Genomic DNA, 9,557 nt, shown 5'->3' on the forward strand with positions numbered 1-9,557 from the left:
CCTAAAGCCACAGCAATAAAAGAGATGAGCGGAGTTAGGAGTGAGTTCCAAACAAATCCTTTGTGCATGTCTTTTCTGCATAGCCAAGGATTTCAATGTGTTGTATCCTCTGGATGGAGGTTTCCTTCGGTGCACATGTAGGGGGATGCTGTCGTGCACTTGGACTGGACCGCAGCTCCACCTGCCCCTAACTGCAGCAATCCAGTGTCATACTTCGCCCTAATTTTCAGCTATTTCATACCCAGAGCTGACACATAACAGTGCAAGGTGAGCTCGTGAAGCCCTGGCAGGCTGTGGTGAGGGCTGTGGGTAGGGCTGTTTGGTGCTACAGGCTGGGGGCCGCAGGCAGTGGAGCGGACACAGAAACCAGCCAGATTATCTGAGATGTGGGTGCGTTCTGATCTACCCTGAGCACCACACCAGGTAATTTCACTGTTCATAACAGCAAAATGCAGTCTTATTTTTAACATCCAGCAAAATGAATAGAGACGCTGCTGTTATCATCAGCAAAGATGGAAAACCCTAAAAGGACACCCTGTACAGCATGATGCTTGCAGTTTGTACCGGAACATACGCTATTATTTTATACTTCTTCCTATGTAGCGTCCCTGCAGCCTGATCAAGGAACTGTAAGTAAAACCTGAACTGCTGATAACCGTTTTACATCTGAAAACCTTGATTTTATTTGACCGCATAAGACTTGAGGAGAAGGTAGAGGGAAGAACACAGAGTAAAGTATATTTTATTAGTAGAGTAAATGCAGCAGGGTCACTCCAATTTCGGGGAGAGTGTTGGGAGAAGTATGAAAAGGCTGGAGAGAAACAGCAGCTTAAATTCTGATTGTCTGTTTGGGGTGATAGTAAAGTCAAGTGTGCCATTTCCAGCCTAAAATCCCTGTATCCAACACTAAAGAGCATTAGAACCTAAATGAGGATTTGAATACAAATATCTTCAACTCCAGCTCATCATAAAATTAAAGGATCTGTTCCAGGACACACAGTATCTCCATAAAGAGACCCCCCCCCTCTAGATCCATGCCTTTGAAGCTTGGGTATTAATTCAGGATTAATAATAAAAAAAAAGAAGTTGCTGGAGGCCCTGCTGAGGTCCGGCACGGAGCCCTGGACCAGATCCTGTGCTGCTAGCTGCCAGCGCAGGGTCCAGCACTCATTGAGGGGCTGCTGCTCAGCAGGTACAGCTGGTGGTGCTTTACCTGCCTCCTCCTGCAGAAGCTGTGCGTACAGTCTCTGCATTGCTTCCGCCAGCTCTGAAAAAATACTTTGAAAAAATTTCCTTTCTTCAAAGAAAGGACTCATTAAGTGTTGTGTTCCTCTGAGTCTGGGTGCTTCCCCATTCCCAGAGGCACAGCACTGAGCCTAATCACCAACGAGAACAACTGTGGCCTTTATTTTGGTGTAAAGCTGCATGCAAAAAAAAAAAAAAGAAAGTCCCCTGTGTGTACAGCTGTAACACTTGCACGATTGTAGGGAAAATGGAGGAGCCCACAGCTGATTTCCAAGTCTACATCTTCCTTTTTCCTGTAATGAGTGCGATACATAATTTACACATGGAAAAAAAAAAAAAAAGGCTTATGAAGCTGAACATTTTTTTTCTTTCTGTTTATTTTCATTTGATTGCAGAAGGGCTGGGGCTGCAGCAAGCTGAGATAAGAGCCCTACCCATGCCCTGCTGCTGCGTGCACTGTACGGAGGAAGGATGGAGGGGCCGATAGTGCTCGAGGTGCTGCCGTGGGGACATGGCTCGGTCTAACAGTTCTCAGAGAGGCCTCTCCTCTTCCCTGTTCTGACAAGGAAGAGCATGGCAGGGAGCTGTGCTGGGGGGCAACGGCAGCCTCGTCACCAGGATCCCTGCCCACACCCTGGGCTGCAGCCATAAAGCGCCAGCTGAATCCAGTACTGTAAAAATTCCTCCCTGGGTGCTGTGGCAACATCACTTGGGTAATCTGTGGGCTTTGCCACCACAGAGTCTGTTAAATAGCTTGTTAGCGGAAGGATGGCAGCGTTAAAACTTGTATGCATGATGAAAAGCAAACAATATTCTCTTTTAATCCAGTCTTTAAGGCCTGAGTTAAACAACCTGGTTTCAAGGGAATGCTAAGATAGAAAAGTCCATCCTTAGCAGAAGACAAATGTTTAGCTGTCTGAAAGTCCCAATTTGTTATGGGGAGATAACAGCTCCATTAATTAGATGATCAAATATGACTTTATTAGTGAATTGTTGAATTGGTGTGGCGTGGCTCTTGCTTGTTTGTGAGATGGGTGAGCATCTTCTTTTGAGCATTTATAATGAAATTCTTCCAGCGATTTATTTACCGTAATTGCTGTAGTTCTCTAATCTGGGTATTTGCATCAGGGTTGATTATGACCTGGTTCAGTGCATTTATCTGTGCTGATTTTCAGCAACAAGAAACCAAACAGCAGAGCAGGCCGCATTTCTGGCCTCATCCCCACCACTTTGCAGGGACTGCAGTGAAGCTACAATCGCTCTATCTGTACGCCAGACTTCTAGCATGCAGTACTCATGTGTATCTCAAGGCTGGGAGTGACATCAATTAGCGCTGCTCGCTAATGAGGGCACAGCCAGCGAACCTTGCAGCGCGCAGCGCTGTGTGAGAGGCTGAGTGCTGCTGGCAGCTGGGGGCACCCTGCAAACAGCACTGCGCTGTGGGGGCATCTCTGCCTCTCAACTCAGCTCTCTGAGGAGTGTGATGCCCCTCTGCCACCAGTTCCACCTGCAGCAGCACAGGGCCTGGATGAATGTGAAAGCTGAATGTGAAATGGGCTGAGTTAGGAGCAGTAAGGAAAGGTGTTCGGGCTGTGCTGGAGATGCTGGACCTGCTGTATCCCCACACAACGCAGCACAGATCACCCCTGGTGGTGCTTTTTCTGTGGGGACTGATTCGCTTGCTGTAAGGAGCCATCTAGTGAGGATTTACTGCACATAAAATCAAAGGAACCTTTTCTATTTTTTTATTTTTGTACTGTTTCTAGGCGATATCAAAAGGACACATGAGCAAGCAGTGGTATTTTCCTTTTCGCCTGCCTTCCCCCCACAGACCTGCCCTCTGAACAGGCGAGAGCGAAATCGAAGACAGGCGAGGCCTCGACATGGGGCCCTAAGTGGGGCTGTAGGGCTGGGCTGTCCTGCTGTGGGCAGCAGCCCGGCTGGCCCTGTGACAGATATAATGTTTGTGGCTTTATGCTCATTTGTTGGTTTGCTGGGAGGTGTACTTTAGAGAATGATGAAGTTAAGCAGACGAAAATGCTGGCTTAGGGCTGTGAGGGTCACACGCTGCAGAAACATCTAGTTATTGCTCCTGAGCATCAAAAGCGTGGCTATGTTACAAATCTATACTGGATGGATGTTGCAGCCTGTAGGGTATTGCGGAAGGCACTGTGCACAGTGAGTTAAAGATTAAGCACTCATGGCACTGACAGCAGCTCTGCACTGCTGGCTGCAAGCTTTGGGAATACCCAAGTGGTCTCAGGATGGATTGGCAGTGATGATTTCTCCCCGAGATCTGGAGCCTCCATCCTGATGCTCACACCAGAGCCTCCTCCTTCTCTTCCTCTTTTTCCTCCTTCTCCTTTGCTGGCCCCTTGTACCTTCTCAGGGTGGAAGTTGACAAGCACGTGGGCAGCTCCACATCACTCCCAGCACTGTGCGGTGCTGCCCCTGGATCAGCCCCCAGCTCCTGCCTTGCTGTTCCCCACGTTCTCCCAGCTCAGCTGCACTTCCTCAGGCCTGGCCAGAAGGGCAGCCACCAGGCTGAGGGAGAAATCTGGCACAAGAGGGCAGGGAGTGGCTCCAGGCACTGGTTGCACATCAGGACAGGGAAAGCAATCCAGCTGTTACAAACAAGCCTTGATTCTGCAAAACCCACGCTGTGAATTATGAATGTCTGTCATTTTACAGTAACTATTCCTTCCCTTTTGTTTTGAAAATGCAGACAAAAAAAATATTTTTTTTTACAGTAAGAAAATCCCCATTTTTGGTAGACTGAATGCTTTTGACTATATTCATGATTAACAGGTTTTGTGTAATAGCTGAAAGTAAAAGGTAAAAAGCAAAAAAAGACAAACAGAGACAAATGGATTTGTTATAATGGCTTCATTATGGATTTTAAAAAGTTTGCTTTTTCTTGCAGTTTGTTGTCAGAAGGAATTGACTGAATTCAGTCAAAACGGTTTGTTCTTTGTCTGTGGTCACCATAGCTACCATTTCAATCTGTTAACATAAGTGGTATTATTTTGTTCCTTTCTCTTAAACTATTCACAGATGCTGTTAAGATTTTCCTTTGTAAGTATCCGAAGGGTCTGGTCCAGGTCTGGCTCTCTGCAGCGCGAGCACCGGGCAGTGGGCGCTCAGCATGGACCCGCAGGAGGGAGGAGATGCTGCTGCGGCACAGGGATGCTGCAGGGCGTGGGGCAGCTGCTGTGAGCCATGAAGCTGTGCCTGAAGAGGTGGGTGTTTGCCGGGAGTGCTCTGATAGATCCCCAGCTGCTGCACATCAGTACAAAGGCAGCGATGTCCATGGAGGCGGTGTGCCTGTGGATGGTGTCGTCCTGTGGAGTTACTTGTTACATGGGTTTTCCATAAGGAGACATGAGATGAAGGAAGGCTACGCTGTTTTAATAAATAAGTAATAAGGTTTTATAGCCTCTATTCTCTCCCTTTTATTAGTGTCAGAATAGGCTTGGGTTGCCACTGAGTGTGGGTGTGTATCCACTCTGCACAGCACGAGTGATTGGGATATTTACTGAATAGCAGTAAATCCACATTTCACATCTTAATTGGCACTGAATGGGTGAAAAAAGTCAGTTTCTTTTTTTTTTTTGCTGAATGTGAAGATGACTGAGACAGATTGTTGTCTTTTCCAGAAGCGAAGTAAGCAGGTAAATATATTGATGTATGTCTGCATGTCGTTCAGCTTACAGTGGGGAGGCCATAAGAGGAATCAGACAGTAAAATATACAGTTTTATTTAAAAAACAAAGCTCTTACATTAAAGAATAAAGTCACTCAGTAAAGAATAAAGTTGAGTCTGGGTTTTTTTTTTTTTTTTTTTTAATTAATTATTTTTATTACAAAAACCTTTGGTTAACTCTCCATGGGTCTGATTTGCAGAGCTTCTGAGCGCTCTGCTCTCTGATTGCTTTTAACTGGAGCTGTAGGTATTTGGCATTTCTGGCAGCCAGGGCCCTCTGATAACGCCCGCAGAGAGTAGCTGGGGAAAGTGTGAGGAGCATTATTGTAATGAGGGGATAATTCTGTCTCTCCTTCCTGCCTTTCAGTGCAGATGAAAGAGTGCCAGGGAATCACGTTCTCTGCACCGAAAAAGGGAATTCTGATTTCCAGGCTCTGGCTCCCCAGGGGCAGGGATGCTCTCCTATCACAACCCACAGTAAGGCACATCTGCATTTCCAGTGTAAGGCCTGTTTTTAAGGACTCCTAGCTCAGCTATAAAAATTCACTTAGCATGCATGACTAGAAACCAAATTGACAAGATAGACCAGAACTGCTCTGAGAGAGCCATTAGTTCCCCTTGTATGAAAAATCCACATTCAAAAAGAGAGAATATTGTCCACATTTAAGCAACAGGCCGCGGCTGTTCCTTCTAAGTCATGATAGCCGGTGTGGAAACAGTCGTTTCTAACATGACTCCTGATGCTGCAGGCACGGACAGTGGGGGCAGCTCCCTGCGCCTGGAACTCAGCTCGGGATTAACCCAGAGCCACCCGGTGCTTCTGAGCAGGTTTGGATCTGTATACTGAAGGTTTATGCCCATGTAACTGAAGCCGTGGCATTTTCTAAAATTGTTTTAGTTGCTGATTAATCCCTCACTTGCTGCCAAATTGAGGTTGCATTGATTTTCTTTTTTCTTTTCCAGGTTTTCATGTGCTGAAGTGTTTCTTTATATAAATAGCAGTGAAGAATGAGCTTTGACTTCTTGCTCCTCCCCCCAGCCATCAGCAGCGTTTGAAATATCCAGATTACATGTGGAATAAATGGAGGAGAACGTATTACATCAAAGGTTGGAGTTCTGAGTTTCTACTCTCTCTTACAGACGTTAGCTTGAAGCTATGACTACACGTTAGGAGAGCAATTGCAGGTGAATTTCTATTTCCCTTCCCATGGGAATACCAGACTGCTCTTGAGGAAAGCTGCTCCACCACTCCAAAAAATGTTGATTTAAATACTGAAGTGCAAGAAATTGTATTGTGAACCTTTTTTGAAACAACAACAACAACAACCAAACAAAAACAAAACAAAACAAAAGAACTGAATTAACATTTACTGTTAACCCCCTGACTGTACGGCATCCAATCTTTCTCCCACCAGGTCTCGTGACTCAGAGCTCCCTGGAGGGGATTGTGTGGATTTCTCATTCTAAACTCCAGTCACCCTGAATACCAGGGCAGCTGTCCCCCACAACACCATCTCCTGACATCTAACCACACCAGCTGCCTCGCTGCTGAGATGACGGCGGAGAGAAATTGAAGAAGTTTATAGAAAGTGAGTGGTGTCTTCCGGACCAGCTCTGCGCTCACTGCAGTCACTCCTATGATGAAGCAGCTCCCAAACAAAAATCTTTATCCCCTCATTTTTCTAAGGAATGATGATTCTTTTTGCAACTTGTGCTCCTGTTCTGATACAGATCTTCTCTACCTAGACACAGAATGGAGTGGAGCAAAGCCATGAGCTATCGAAGGCTTTCTGCACTGATTTTGCTAAGTGCCTCCTCCTCAGGAAGGAAAAGGATGCCTGCCTGCCCTTCCTTGTAATACAGGGCTCAGTTTCTCTAAGGAGGCACCAGCTATGGGAGGTTAATGCTCCCGTGTCACCCTGTCACCGCTGTCCCTTTCTACTTTCTCTTCTTTTGGCAGCTCAGGGGTGTGGAGTGGGGAGCAGGCAGAAGGTGAATTTCCAAAGCCTTAAGGAAATCAGCTTGCTTTTGGGTATCAAGGACAAACAGGGCTCTGCAGCAACCTCACGTTTAATTAGCAGAGAGACGTTCCCAAGAGGAAGGAGAGCAACACGGGGTGCTGGGGAAGGCCATATGCCCTGGGAACCTGATCCTTGCTTGAGGAAGCTCTCAGTGCACAGATGTGTAACTCCTGTTCCCCTTGGTTTTGTGAGATATGAGAAAGCTCGTAGTGACCTGACCAAAATGAAATAATGGGGATTTTGTTTACACCTTACTGGGTTGGGATTAGATGGGAAGCTCTTCACAGCTCTGCCCTCCTCAAGATATGTCTGCTCCGTCCTCCTGGCACTGCCAGCCACTGGCCATGCAGGATTTCTCCTCCCCAGTGCCAGTCCACTGTGCCTTTCCTCTGGGGTCAGCCAGGAGCCGTGCCAGCCCCACACACTGTTCTACTGCTGCAGACCCCCAGGCTCTGCAGGCTGCCACATGGCCCTCCTGCATCCTCTCACCCCACCACCACCCTCCTTGTGTTTTTTTTTTATTTTTGCCAGCTTCCCCCTTGCTACAGGATATGAGCCTTTCTCTCAGGGAAATAAAAATTTGGATTAAAATTTGCCTTTATTGCTCCCTTTCCAAAATTAGGCTGAAAGGAAGAATTTTCAGGGGAGTGCAGGAGATTTAAGGACAGATTTTTAAGGTCTTTTAGTTACATTAAAATGAAATTAGATGGCCCTTTGGATTTTTCAGCAGAAGTGTTATTTTTTTTATATAATTTCCACATAGTAACTGTTCAAATCTTCAGGAATCTAAATGCCACCAGACTTTTGAACACCAAAGTCCCATTGAAACCAGAGAGAGCTGGACATCAATTCCTGTACATTCCTTCCAAATTCTAGCTGAAGTTGTTGTCAAACTTGGAGCAAGAAGTTCTAACGTAAAAGACTGTAAACTCGATTTCTGCTCTGCTTTAGCAGCAGTTCAGCACCAGAAAAAACACACACACACATTGTTGGTTGCATGAACATCTTGTTCTAAGGGTCATGTTTTCCTGATTAACAGCCTTTCAGTATTAAAAACAATCAGTCCAGAGGGTGATTAATTGTCCCTTCTGCTGCTAGTAACCAAATACGTCTGTATATACATACATACATGTACATACACATATCTGTATACAGCCGTGTAAACACACACGTACCTTCTCCCTGGGGTAAGCATTTTCAATGTGCCTTTTCTCAAGGAAAACACAATTCAGAGGAGGTGAGAGCTGCTTTTCACCACTCAAGCAAAGGGGTGCAGTTTTACTTTTTGTAACCCTTTGTTGCGAGAGCCGGCAGTGCCGTGGCTGTGCCAAGAGCAGTGCTGTCCTGGTGCAGACAGGCTAATCTGGTCAGGGTGGAAAGCAAGAAATAAGCAGACAACACTTTGCTTTTTGTCCGGGGAGTACAATCTGTTCATTGCCAGGCATCCCTGCTGTGTTTTACTCCGGCTGTGTTCTACTTGTAGGACCCAGAGGGTTAACGGCCATAACATTTTTTTCATTTAAAAGTTGGCAAAGCGAGCAGCTTTTCCCTTGACAAAGATAACCAAATTTCAGTAAATTATTTAAAAAGACAGTCCTGCCTGGTCCAACCTGTTTGGCTGCAGCCAACATACAGCAACAACACTGCACTTCCCCCCCGTTTGATTTGATATAGATTAACCACTAAGTTACAGTTATGTCCAGAGCCCCAGTCAAGCTCAGGGGCTTCAGGTGACTCAGTGCTGATGTGGAACTCCTCGCAGCCATCCCACATGCCTTAGAGAGCCTGGCAGGCCTCACGGTGCATGCAGGCCATTGTAGGGACATGGCCAAAGGGTGGGATCCATGCAGGGAAGCAAGATCCTGCACCTACCAGAGTCTCTCATTGCTCATGGGGTTTCCTCCTCATTGGCTCCAAAAGAATGAAGATTTAACATCAGGTATCTCCAGAGCAAGTGGAGTGAGCTGGGGGACTGGGTTTGTTGCTTCAATCCTTGCTTTTCTAGCATTTGCAGCATTCAGAGGCTGCAGAAAGTGTGTTCACTGTTGGGGCTGAAAAATAAAACACAACTCTGTGTGTTGTGTACAGGCTCTGTGTACACAGTCGCCTACACTTGGTGCAGAGTTTTCTTTATGGCCAGAAAAGAATTTTTCAGTTTGCTTCCAGAGGAACACTGAATCTGCCACGCTGTGTCAGGACACTCATGCAGAGCATCAAGGGTTTGGGATGAGAAAGAAACCCAGCACTGTTTTCAAGGAAGAACAAACAAACATGAAAGCTTTCTCAATGGTTAGAAACAAAAAGCTTCACCAGCATCAAAGTTCACAGCTTCTGCGGAGAGGCTTGAGAGAAACCCTATCATGCTGCAGGCAGTGCTGTTAGCCTGCACAATGGCTGTGACACATGCAAAGTGGCTGTATGGTGACAGACCTCGGACTTCCTGCCCTGTGACACACACACACACACAAACAAACACACACACATCCCTGCGCCCTTGTGAGATGGGACAGGGTCTGCCCTGTCCCTGGGCATCTCCCAACCCTTTGCCCAGCGAGCAGTGAGGCTGGGGAGCAGCACTGTGCCCCTGTC

At 46.5% G+C, this 9,557-nt stretch overlaps 1 long non-coding RNA gene across 1 annotated transcript; it reads left to right on the top strand.

The window, feature by feature from the left end:
• Positions 1-4,317: 4,317 nt before the first annotated feature.
• LOC104911243 (uncharacterized) lies at positions 4,318-8,621 on the top strand. Its single transcript, XR_014883759.1, has 3 exons — positions 4,318-4,484; positions 5,911-6,054; positions 6,363-8,621. It is a non-coding gene; the product is annotated as an uncharacterized LOC104911243 (long non-coding RNA).
• The last annotated feature ends 936 nt before the right edge of the window (positions 8,622-9,557 follow it).

The sequence above is a fragment of the Meleagris gallopavo genome, chromosome 5 (assembly GCF_905368555.1).
Source record: "Meleagris gallopavo chromosome 5, MGAL_WU_HG_1.1, whole genome shotgun sequence".
Lineage (NCBI taxonomy): Eukaryota > Metazoa > Chordata > Aves > Galliformes > Phasianidae > Meleagris > Meleagris gallopavo.